Genomic DNA, 10,391 nt, shown 5'->3' on the forward strand with positions numbered 1-10,391 from the left:
AGGAATCTCTGCTAGTCATACAGAACAGCTCATGTTTAGTACTAATAACAAACATGAGAGTTATACTCTTTATTTAAAGCATCACTTAGACCAGAATGGAATGCTGAGAACTAGTATTGTGTGACTGATCAGAGTAAAGAGTATAGTCCCCTAATCTTCTTTGACCAACAAGGAGTGTTTTAAAGGGAGTAATTTGGGCTCAATCAAACCAACAAGAGCAAAGCTTAAAGTAACTAAACACACATTTTTTGGGGGCAAACTGTATCCTCCACAAGTCATTTTTGACATACTTGAGCCTTTTAGTATTTGCTTCTGTCTCTTTTTTTTTCTTATACTGGTAGGGAAAACATACAAATTTTTTTCATATCAAAATATATCTTATAAATAAAGCTTTTCTGCCATACTTTCTGCTCCACCCTACTTGCTCATTTCTTTCTGTAATGAACTTTTGGCTGTGGCCATGTGAATTACAAATTGTCCTTGTGAGTTCTCAAATTGTTATGTTGTGAATTTGGCTTATTGCCAACAAGCCTTTGTTGCCTGCCAATATATCTTCAGTGACCTTGAAAACTAATTCTATCTCTACCAAAGGAGCAGAAGAACAAATTGACCCTATAATTACAGTCTAAGTAGCTCCAAAGCATAAGAACTGTTTTAAGTATATCCAGTAAACAAAATACCAAGTTAAACAGTAAGCCAAAAGTAAATTTATCAGTTGTCTAAGATTTGTAACAATAGGCACTTTTAAATTTAGGATATGGTATTTTATTTCCAGTAGATCATGTGGGCAAAGTTCCAGGAAGAAATTTTGATCCTATCTTTGTTTTTCCAGTCTTAGAAACTTTTTTTTTCCAGTTGTCCATGTGACTCAGCTGTTGTTGTTGTTGTTTTTTTAATAATCTCCTCCAGTGGAGGTTTTATGTGTACTCTGAGAGCAATTTTTATACATTTATAGAATTTACAGTATTTATAGGTATAGTAGTTTATTTCAACTTGTGCATGAGGGTATTTGATCACCAGAAGTATCTGTTTTGTCTATCCTTGTGTTGGTTTCACTATCCTCAGAAATACAGAGATACAGAAAATCCTAGGTATAGTGAGGCACCTGAAAATCGGTGGGATTCATCTCCCTTTCCACTAGATTCTGCTCTTTTGTAGGAACAGAACTTTCTGGAAGAGGCCCTGATTGCAAAAATTATTAATTTACTTTCTTACATCCAAATTGAACTCCAAAGGCAGCATAGTGGCACTGATAGGCACATCAACATTGAGAAATTGTATGTGTGTTTATTTTTAGCTCAGGGGTTTTTGGTCCCATTTTTGTCTACCTTTTGAATACCAATGAAAATACTTTTATTTTTTTTTCAATTTATAATCTAATATCATTTTATTCATCCTTTTTCTTATAATATGTTGTCATTCAAAATATACCACAAAGGTAACTCATACATATAGTAGGCACTCTATAAATGTTTTAATAATTAGGTATTTTTTAGAATGACTAAAAATCCTTATGTAAAATCCCAATTGGGAAATGCATAATCACATTGTAGACAAAATATATAACTTTACAATAAAATTTTTATAAAAATTTGCCCAAAAGGGAGAACACTAAAAATATGGAAATTAAAAAATAAAAATTAAAAAGCAAGACAAAGCATAATATTAACATATTTAGACAATGATACCTGGATTGTTGGTGCTTATAGACCAAGGGCTACCTGCACCCTGTGGCCTTACAACCATATGACATTCAGTTAAGAAGATAAATATATACCTAATTTCTTCTTAACTGGAAATGCTACAAGAACATATAAGCCATAGTGAAAATTTTTAGCTATATCCCTTCTGTGAATAGAAAAAAAATTAAATGTATATTTTATTCTCAAATTTAAAAAGAACAATGCTCTTCATCTTAAGTGGCAAGAGTGAGCCGCAAATAAGCATGAAGTCACTTTTATAGATGCTATGTTAAGTTCTATGGAAAATACTTTGGGAGATAAGCTCAAAAACCTCAATTCCCATAAAAAACCCTCAATTCCCATATAAAGCAAATTCTTTCATAAGAGGCCTTTCAATGTTTCCCCAAACTAAAACAGGCTGTGAAACACATAATAAAGAAGCATCTTCTATTTTATAATTACAAATATTCACTCCAACTTCAAAAAATTATAGCACTATTTTGATAACTAAAACATTAAAAGAAATGAAATGCCCAGAAAAATAACTATGCAAACTCATAAACAGATATTCTATGGCTATAAAATAAAAACATCTACTGACTATGTTTTTCAAAAACTGTATAATTCTATAACAATTTAAATACATGGACTACACCAACATATGGAAATATACATGTATATAAAATACCGTTATGTGAAAAAATTTAAAATATAAAATAATTATAACCATGTAAAAGTATATTACAATAATAAAAAGCAAAACAAATTTATATTGAGAGACAGATTCAAATATTCATTAGACTTTTATCTTTTTTGCTTAAGACTATAACAAAACAAGAAAGAAAAAACAGACTCCAACGTTCGATAAAACTATACTCCTTGAATAGTAAGTACTGAAGTATATGTGAACTCCTAAAACAGAGATTTTTGAAAACCATGACTTGTATGTTTCAAGTGTATCCTATGGTCAAAAGATCAGCCCACATTTGTTGTTTTTCATTTTACGAAACCTTCTAGACACTGTATACATTTACATCTCTTCTTCTTCTTCTTCTTCTTCTTCTTCTTCTTCTTCTTCTTCTTCTTCTTCTTCTTCTTCTTCTTCTTCTTCTTCTTCTTCTTCTTCCTCTTCTTCTTTCTCCTCCTCCTCTTCTTCTTCCTCCTCTTCTTCCTCCTCTTCTTCCTCATCTTCTTCCTCCTCTTCCTCCTCCTCTTCTTCTTCTTCCTCCTCTTCCTCCTCTTCTTCTTTCTCCTCCTCCTCCTCTTCTTCCTCTTCTTCTTCCTCCTCTTCTTCCTCCTCTTCTTCCTCCTCTTCCTCCTCCTCTTCTTCTTCTTCCTCCTCTTCCTCCTCTTCTTCTTTCTCCTCCTCCTCCTCTTCTTCCTCTTCTTCTTCCTCCTCTTCTTCCTCCTCTTCTTCCTCCTCTTCCTCCTCCTCTTCTTCTTCTTCCTCCTCTTCCTCCTCTTCTTCTTTCTCCTCCTCCTCCTCTTCTTCCTCTTCTTCTTCCTCCTCTTCTTCCTCCTCTTCTTCCTCCTCTTCCTCCTCCTCTTCTTCTTCTTCCTCCTCTTCCTCCTCTTCTTCTTTCTCCTCCTCCTCCTCTTCTTCCTCTTCTTCTTCCTCCTCTTCTTCCTCCTCTTCTTCCTCCTCTTCCTCCTCCTCTTCTTCTTCTTCCTCCTCTTCCTCCTCTTCTTCTTTCTCCTCCTCCTCCTCTTCTTCCTCTTCTTCTTCCAACCAGAGACTGAACTCAGGAACTTGTGATTGCAAGGCAGGCATGGGTGCCACTGAGCCAAATCCTGGGGCCTATAACTGCTCTTCTTTAACAACATAAAAGCATTTTAAAGCACTGTCCAAATAAGAAAACAAAGCAGCATGCTAACACACACACACACACACACACAAAAAAAAAAAAAAATATCCACTTAAGCTGACTTTTGCTCTTGCAAAAAGTCATTGACAAGTTTTAAAAAACTAATTCTATGTATGTATTTTACATTTTTATGCTACAAATATTTTAAAGATTGGCTTTCACATAATTATTTAGTTCAATATATATTATTGGTTTAACTTCAAGTTATGCAAGTAGTTTTTCAGATTTGCTATTGAAAATTATTTTTTATAAGATTTGGAAAATGGTTAATTTCTTGGGTAAAACATAGCGCATTTAGAAGTCTGAAAGCCAAGCAAATCCCTTATTTCATTTCGGAACTTTTACAAATCTTGGCGTAGTTCATTTAGATTTTCCACAATTGCCTTTTCTGTGATTTGCATCTTCTGTCTCATGGAAGTCAAGTAATGATGCACTAAGCAGCACATCACTTTTTGGTAGTTTTCCTCTCTCTTTTGTTTCAAATTTCTCCATTCTTTTAAACTGTTTTGCCATTGACCTTGTCTTTTGAAGTGTGAGAGCAAATCCACTTACTGAGGCTACTAATCATATATCAAATAGACTTTGGTGAAGGAATAATGTTTAAAGGTGGGGATAATGTACATTTGTCATCAAAGTAGCTAAGCCACAACTTTGTGTGAGCAAATTTCCATTCTTTGTCATCATGATTTGCTATAAACTGAAAGCTTTTATGAAGCATTGCTGCCAGCAGCTTCATAAGCATGATGAAAACTACAACATTGTAGGAACCAACAATAATAGCTTCAACAAAGGATTGTAATTCTTTGCCATAGCTAAATCTTGTGACAAAGATTGCCACATGTGCCAAGGAGAAAAGATATCAGAACAAAGCAAAGCAAGTGCCAGTGAATGAGTGGAAGATATCATTGCTTTGCTATTCACAGAAGATGCCTACAAAGTCCTTTTGTTCTTTAGGTGTGTAGCCTTTATCATAGAGTTGTGTCAGCCCAATTGTGAAAGAAAACAAACCAAGAAGAAAAATCCCAAGAAATTTTCCAAAATCTCATAACATCTGTCCCATTGAAATCTGTAAAGATCCCAAAATAGAGCTGGTTGTATACATAAAAAAAGAGCCGAAGATAACTCAGGACATTTGCAAATGCCAAAAGTCCTTCTGCCACAAGTGTAGGATGGAATGCATCCCAGTCCTTCTGATCAGCAAAATCATGGAACTTGTGAGCAACCACTTTGAGAGCAAAGGTTGCCAAATAAAGGGAATTCATGACAAAACTGAGTTGATTATGAGATTCTTCTAAAAAGTCTTCCAACCCTTCATACCAGAGTATTTTAATGTATGACCAAATCATCCCCAGTAATCCACAGAATAAGAAGGTAGTTTATTCTTGCAAGGGCTGGCCCCATTGTTTTTTTCTTATCCTCATTGTAGACCAGAGAGTATTGATTTAGTAACAGTAAAAATGTGAAATATGATGCTCCATGAATAATAAATTTCATAAAAGGTGTATGAATTATTCTTCCAAGTTGAGATTTGGGAGCTACCAAATAACACAGTTGCCAAAAAATGCCAACTGTCAAAACAGTCATTATCTTCTTACAGGTGGGCTCGCATGGGTAACCTGACATCTGTCCAAACCAAAGAGTGTTCAGGAACTGTTGGCAGTTAGACTGGGAGACAAACTTCTTTTGGTTATATTTGATAGCAAATTTTAGACGACTTAAATTCATTCTTTTCTCTAATAGTCCCCATTTGTCAAGAGGTTCATCACTAGATATATGGTTTAGGATCACTTCCAATTCACATGAGTTCCGGGCTTGGGCAAGCAAGTCTTTAGCGAAAATTTTACATTAATGGGCTAGTTCTTCATAATCATTTTTGGAATTTCCGAGGCTGTCCTTTTTGCTTTTTGCAGAACACAATATGCATTCACAGCCAACTGCATGGGGCTTGGGTAGAGACACATCCTGTTTTAAGAGCATTGTAGAAATTTCATAGTTGTTACAATGAGCAGCTAAAATGACAGGTGCAACATCCATAGTTATTGAATACTCAGGATTTTGGATTCTTTCCATTAGTTTCCTTGTTGCACGCCAGCAAGAAAAGCTTCTCATTCAAAATGTTCTCCTCTACCTCCTACACATCCTTCAGCACCATCACTTCGTTTGGCAATGAAGAGGAGGGTTGGGAGGAAGACAGGGAGGAGGACGAGATGCCCATCATTGCGGCCCAGGAAGGCAAAAATACTTTTAAATTGCTGCATACAGACTACAGTAGGCAGTGCATTTAAAGCCAATTTTTTGATATTAAACATTGGAGATAAATTTTAGTCTGAAAGCATATATAAACAGTTTTTTATGGAAACTTCAAAAACTTAGAAAAAAAATTTGTTGAGTTTAAGCAAAGCAGTTGCAGGAGTTGCAACTGGTTTCTAGCATAGATCAAAAACACCATTGGCATATGGTATGGTAATTTAGAGCTACCTACCTTGGCCACCTCTCTTGGTTCCCTAGGGGATCAGAAGTGGAAGGTTGCTTTCACAGGGAAAAGAGGGAGGAAGAGGTAGTTTTTTTGTTTTGTTTTTAAGAAACATCATTGCTTGAATAGAGTAAGTTGCTAGATTGCAAAGATGCTATGTAACAGGGGTATACCATTTACTCCATGTCCAAGCTACCTTCCAATGAGAACCATGGATGTTGTTGGTGAATAACAATTAACCGTTCAGTAAGTGGGCACTCTGAAACCCTACATTTAAATATTTTTAGAAGACATTATAAGTGCTGCTTAATACTATTTCCCTCTTAGACAAAGTTTGATCCACAACAGTAATACAAATAAGAAAACAAAAACAAATCGTAAATGAAAGAGTGTGTAAAGAAACACTGCGCTGCTCAGTAAATGATTGGACAATGATATCCTCTGAGTTGAAAAGACCCACACTTGACCTCACTAAAGATTTGCCAGGCTACTCCATAGCTATTTATATCTCCCTTACTGATACTAAAACAAAGAATTCAAGTCCCACATTAGGTGCCACTTGTCACAATGTACAACCATGGCTATGTAGAGAATAAAAGATTACTCAGAGTTGAGACTTAATTCAGTCACTTAGAAGACCCGGGGGGGATGAAACTTGGACATAAGAGAGCCTCAGAAAAACAGCAATCAACTGAGACCTCTGTAGTTATGTATCTGTAACTCACAGACATGAGAACAAAGATGTAAGGGAAAAGTATTTTGAAACATATTATGGTCAAGAGACAGGGCCCAAAAAGAATTGCCTGTATATGATATATGTTAACCTTATTTAAGCAAACAGATCAGGTAGGAAATTTATCAGAGAGCTGGAGGAACACAATGACCAGAGAAAACATCTTCTGCAAATAAACTGTTGTTGGCTATGGTTACTTTTGTCCTGCAGATCTATTCTAATATTTCAACAGGCATTCTAGGGGCTGAAAAGTATTGTTCCCAAGGACACTTCCTGCAACATTCATATCAAGTGTCCTTCTACTCAGAGCTTCCCACAAGAAATACTAACAAAGTGAAGAGCCAACCTACAGAATCAGAAAATTTTGGGATCTACTCGATGGGCTCAAGCACTAAAATCTACATTATCTAATTAACCCCAAAATTATACTCCTCTTAATAAAAGATCAAATAAAAAATGTGCAAGCTAAATGAATAGACACTTCTCAATAATAAGTACAAATTACCAATAAATACATGATAAAAGGTTTTACATTTCTGGCTATTACAGAAATGCAAATTAAAACAATACAGATTCATTCTTATTATCCTCATTCTTTCCTCTAGAAAGAATGGCTATTGTCAAGAAATCAAATTATAAGAAATGCTAATGAGACTATGCAATAAAAGGATCCTTCTACACTGTTGCTGGAAATGTGTAGTAGTACATTATGGAAATCAGTATGAAGATTCCTCAAAAACTAAAGCATATAAATTCCATTTAACCACCTATTCACTTTCTAGGTATCTTCTCTGAAAGATATAAAGACATCATATTACAGTGGTAGATGCAAACCTATATTTATAGCAGGATAATTTACAATAAGTATATCATAGAAATAGACTATGTGTCCACCAACAAAAGAATGGATAAAGAAAATGTGGCATTTATACCTTATAGCATACTACTCTGCTACAAAGAATGATAAATTTGTGTCACTTGTAGGATAATGGGTGCAACTTGACTCCATAATACTAAGTGAAATAAATCTAACACACAAGCTTAAATATTACATTGTTTTCCTTTTTGAGAAACAAAAAGTATAACTATATTAAAGAACAAACTAAAAGAGAGACAATAGGAAGATTGGAGATAGATCTTTTGCAAATGCAAAGGGGATCAAGAGATGTTGGCAGGGGTAAATGGGATGTGGAGGAGAAGGGGGCTTATAAAGAACTAAGATATCTCATGTACATGTACTACCCACAATAAATGTATTCATTATGTACTGCAAACACATACTAATAGAAATATTAGTAACTTGCCATCTGTTTACTGACAGGCAAGAATTGCAATAATATAGCTATAGAAAAAAATACACCATGGTAGAACACTATTTTGTTCAACTCAACAGGTACTTACTAAGCACTTTCCAGATGTACAGACTATTATTGACACACCATGCAAAGACATAAGATGATAATTTCTTTGAAAGATACTAAGGTATTATTAGAAAGAGAGAAATGGCACAGCATGCCAAATGTGTATCAGCCTAAGAAGATGTGTTTGAGATATAGCTATGAAAACTTAGTGGATGACCAGGTTTATATGAGGTATAGCAACTGAAAAATTTTCTTGAAAGAGATAATAATGTTAGGAAGGAGTGAAGTCAATAATGAAAAATAGGTCTGATGTATTGTGGCCACAGCATGATGAAAGAGTATGTATGAACCAGAAATCTTAATGAATTTGAGAAACAGGATTCTCACTAGGATGAACGTGAGGAGAAACAATGGATGATTTTAAAAGACTCATTTGAATGACTAAGTAAGGAGTCTCAACATGGTAAGATAAGCAGTGGCAGGCCATTGAAGGTTTCATCAAGGTTTTTGATATAGTCATTGTTAAGATTTCTTTGATAGAATGACTATCACTCTGATCTTAAAATACTGTTTTATTCTTAATCTTCCATCCTTCATTTCTTACCCTAGTACACCGAACAGAGAATTTTAGGTTGGAAAATGGAGCTTAAGGAGAGAAGAAAATTATGAAACAGAGACCTAGATACTGAGGAGAACTACAGATAAGGCAGACCACACTAGTCAGGATCCTAGGACAATCAGATGGAGGTTTTTAATAACAAAGTGAAGGAAAGAATTAATGCACTTCCAAGTAAAATGATTTTGATTTTTTAGTATGAAACTAAAGGATGGCAGCTCTTTATTTCAAAAAAGTCTTCTATGTTATAGTAGTTTGTCTGTGAGTTGCCTTATAAATAATGTACCTGTGTTATTCTTTTGCTTCTTGTTAATTACAAGTTTGATGATCTTGATGATGTTTAGATGAAATCTATTTTTTGTATATGCTAATGAAACACTGAGCACAATCTCTAATATTTAGGAAATAAGAGATTTAGTCAACTCACTTTTACTTTTCAGAAAGTTATTAAAATTTAGGGCATAGTGAGAATGAGAATAAATTATTATTTGTGTGTGTGTGTGTGTGTGTGTGTGTGAAATTGTGGATCGAATTCAGGACCTTGCACTTGCCAGGCAGGCATTGGCGCCAGTGAGCTAAATCTCCAGCCAGAGAATAAATTCCTAAATACATGTGAAAGAAATAATGAAGTTAAGTGATTCAGATGTATATCTTTTCAGAATTTGGCATCATCGGTTATAGTACACTGATATTGTATGTCCTGAAAACAATTAAGGGGTGCAATAACCTAACAAAAATAATCTCTACCTAATTATTAATTTCTATAAATAATTTCTGATTAGAATTTATTATATAAGTGATTCCCATAACTTAGTATATAAAGTTGAAGAACAAGAATTGAGGATAGCTTTTTTAACCTTAATGTTAATGTAAAGGAAAGGGATTTTTGCAAATTTTGCTATCAAACTAATTAAAAGTAATCTGATACCAGAATAAGAAGCTCATCATAATACCTATTCTTCCAGAATAAGGTCTGAGAGAATAATCTACATTACTTTTTTTTACTATTTGAGAATTTTCTTTGTAATATCCTCTTCTAGCTTGGATTCTCAAGTTAGTATAAAAAGGGCACAGCACTTTTCCTCTTTGAATTCTACTCTGCTATAGTAATTAAAGGGCACAGCATTTTTCCTCTTTGACTTCTACTCTGTTATAGTAATTTCTCCCTCTGCTCCTTGATGTACCTGGATTTTTCTCATCTTCCTCTTTCAATGTTTACTCTCCATGCCCTTTGTTATCTTCTATGTTATCTTAGTCAATGATCTAGACATTTATCTTAAACCTTATACAGGGAAAGGCAAATACACATAAACACGTCAATGAATAAGGGCCAAAGCATTTTTACTTTGAGCAGAAAAAGGCATTGATACATGTTCTTTATGGGTTACGTGTCTATGATTTATAAATAAATCCTGGAACATAAAAAAGTACTGTTGTCCTTAAGCAGGACTATTTTATTTATTTGGTACCAGGGATCGAATTCAGGCCCTTGTGCTTGTAAGGCAGGCAGCAGAATCACCGAGCTAAATCCCCGGCCCAGGAATACTTTAATATGTAGAAAAATAAAATTGCTCAAAATTGGATTTAATAATTTTTCACATGCCTAAAATAGTCACTGAATAATTCCTCTCTTACTTCTGCATCTTCACTAAATTATATGC

The 10,391-nt window shown here is 34.5% G+C and overlaps 1 pseudogene; it reads right to left on the reverse strand.

Moving 5' to 3' along the window:
- Positions 1–3,813: 3,813 nt before the first annotated feature.
- Positions 3,814–5,762, reverse strand: LOC104847632 (annotated as a pseudogene).
- Positions 5,763–10,391: the final 4,629 nt, after the last annotated feature.

Source organism: Fukomys damarensis, unplaced genomic scaffold, assembly GCF_012274545.1.
Source record: "Fukomys damarensis isolate Sample0158 unplaced genomic scaffold, DMR_v1.0_HiC HiC_scaffold_39, whole genome shotgun sequence".
NCBI classification, from domain to species: domain Eukaryota; kingdom Metazoa; phylum Chordata; class Mammalia; order Rodentia; family Bathyergidae; genus Fukomys; species Fukomys damarensis.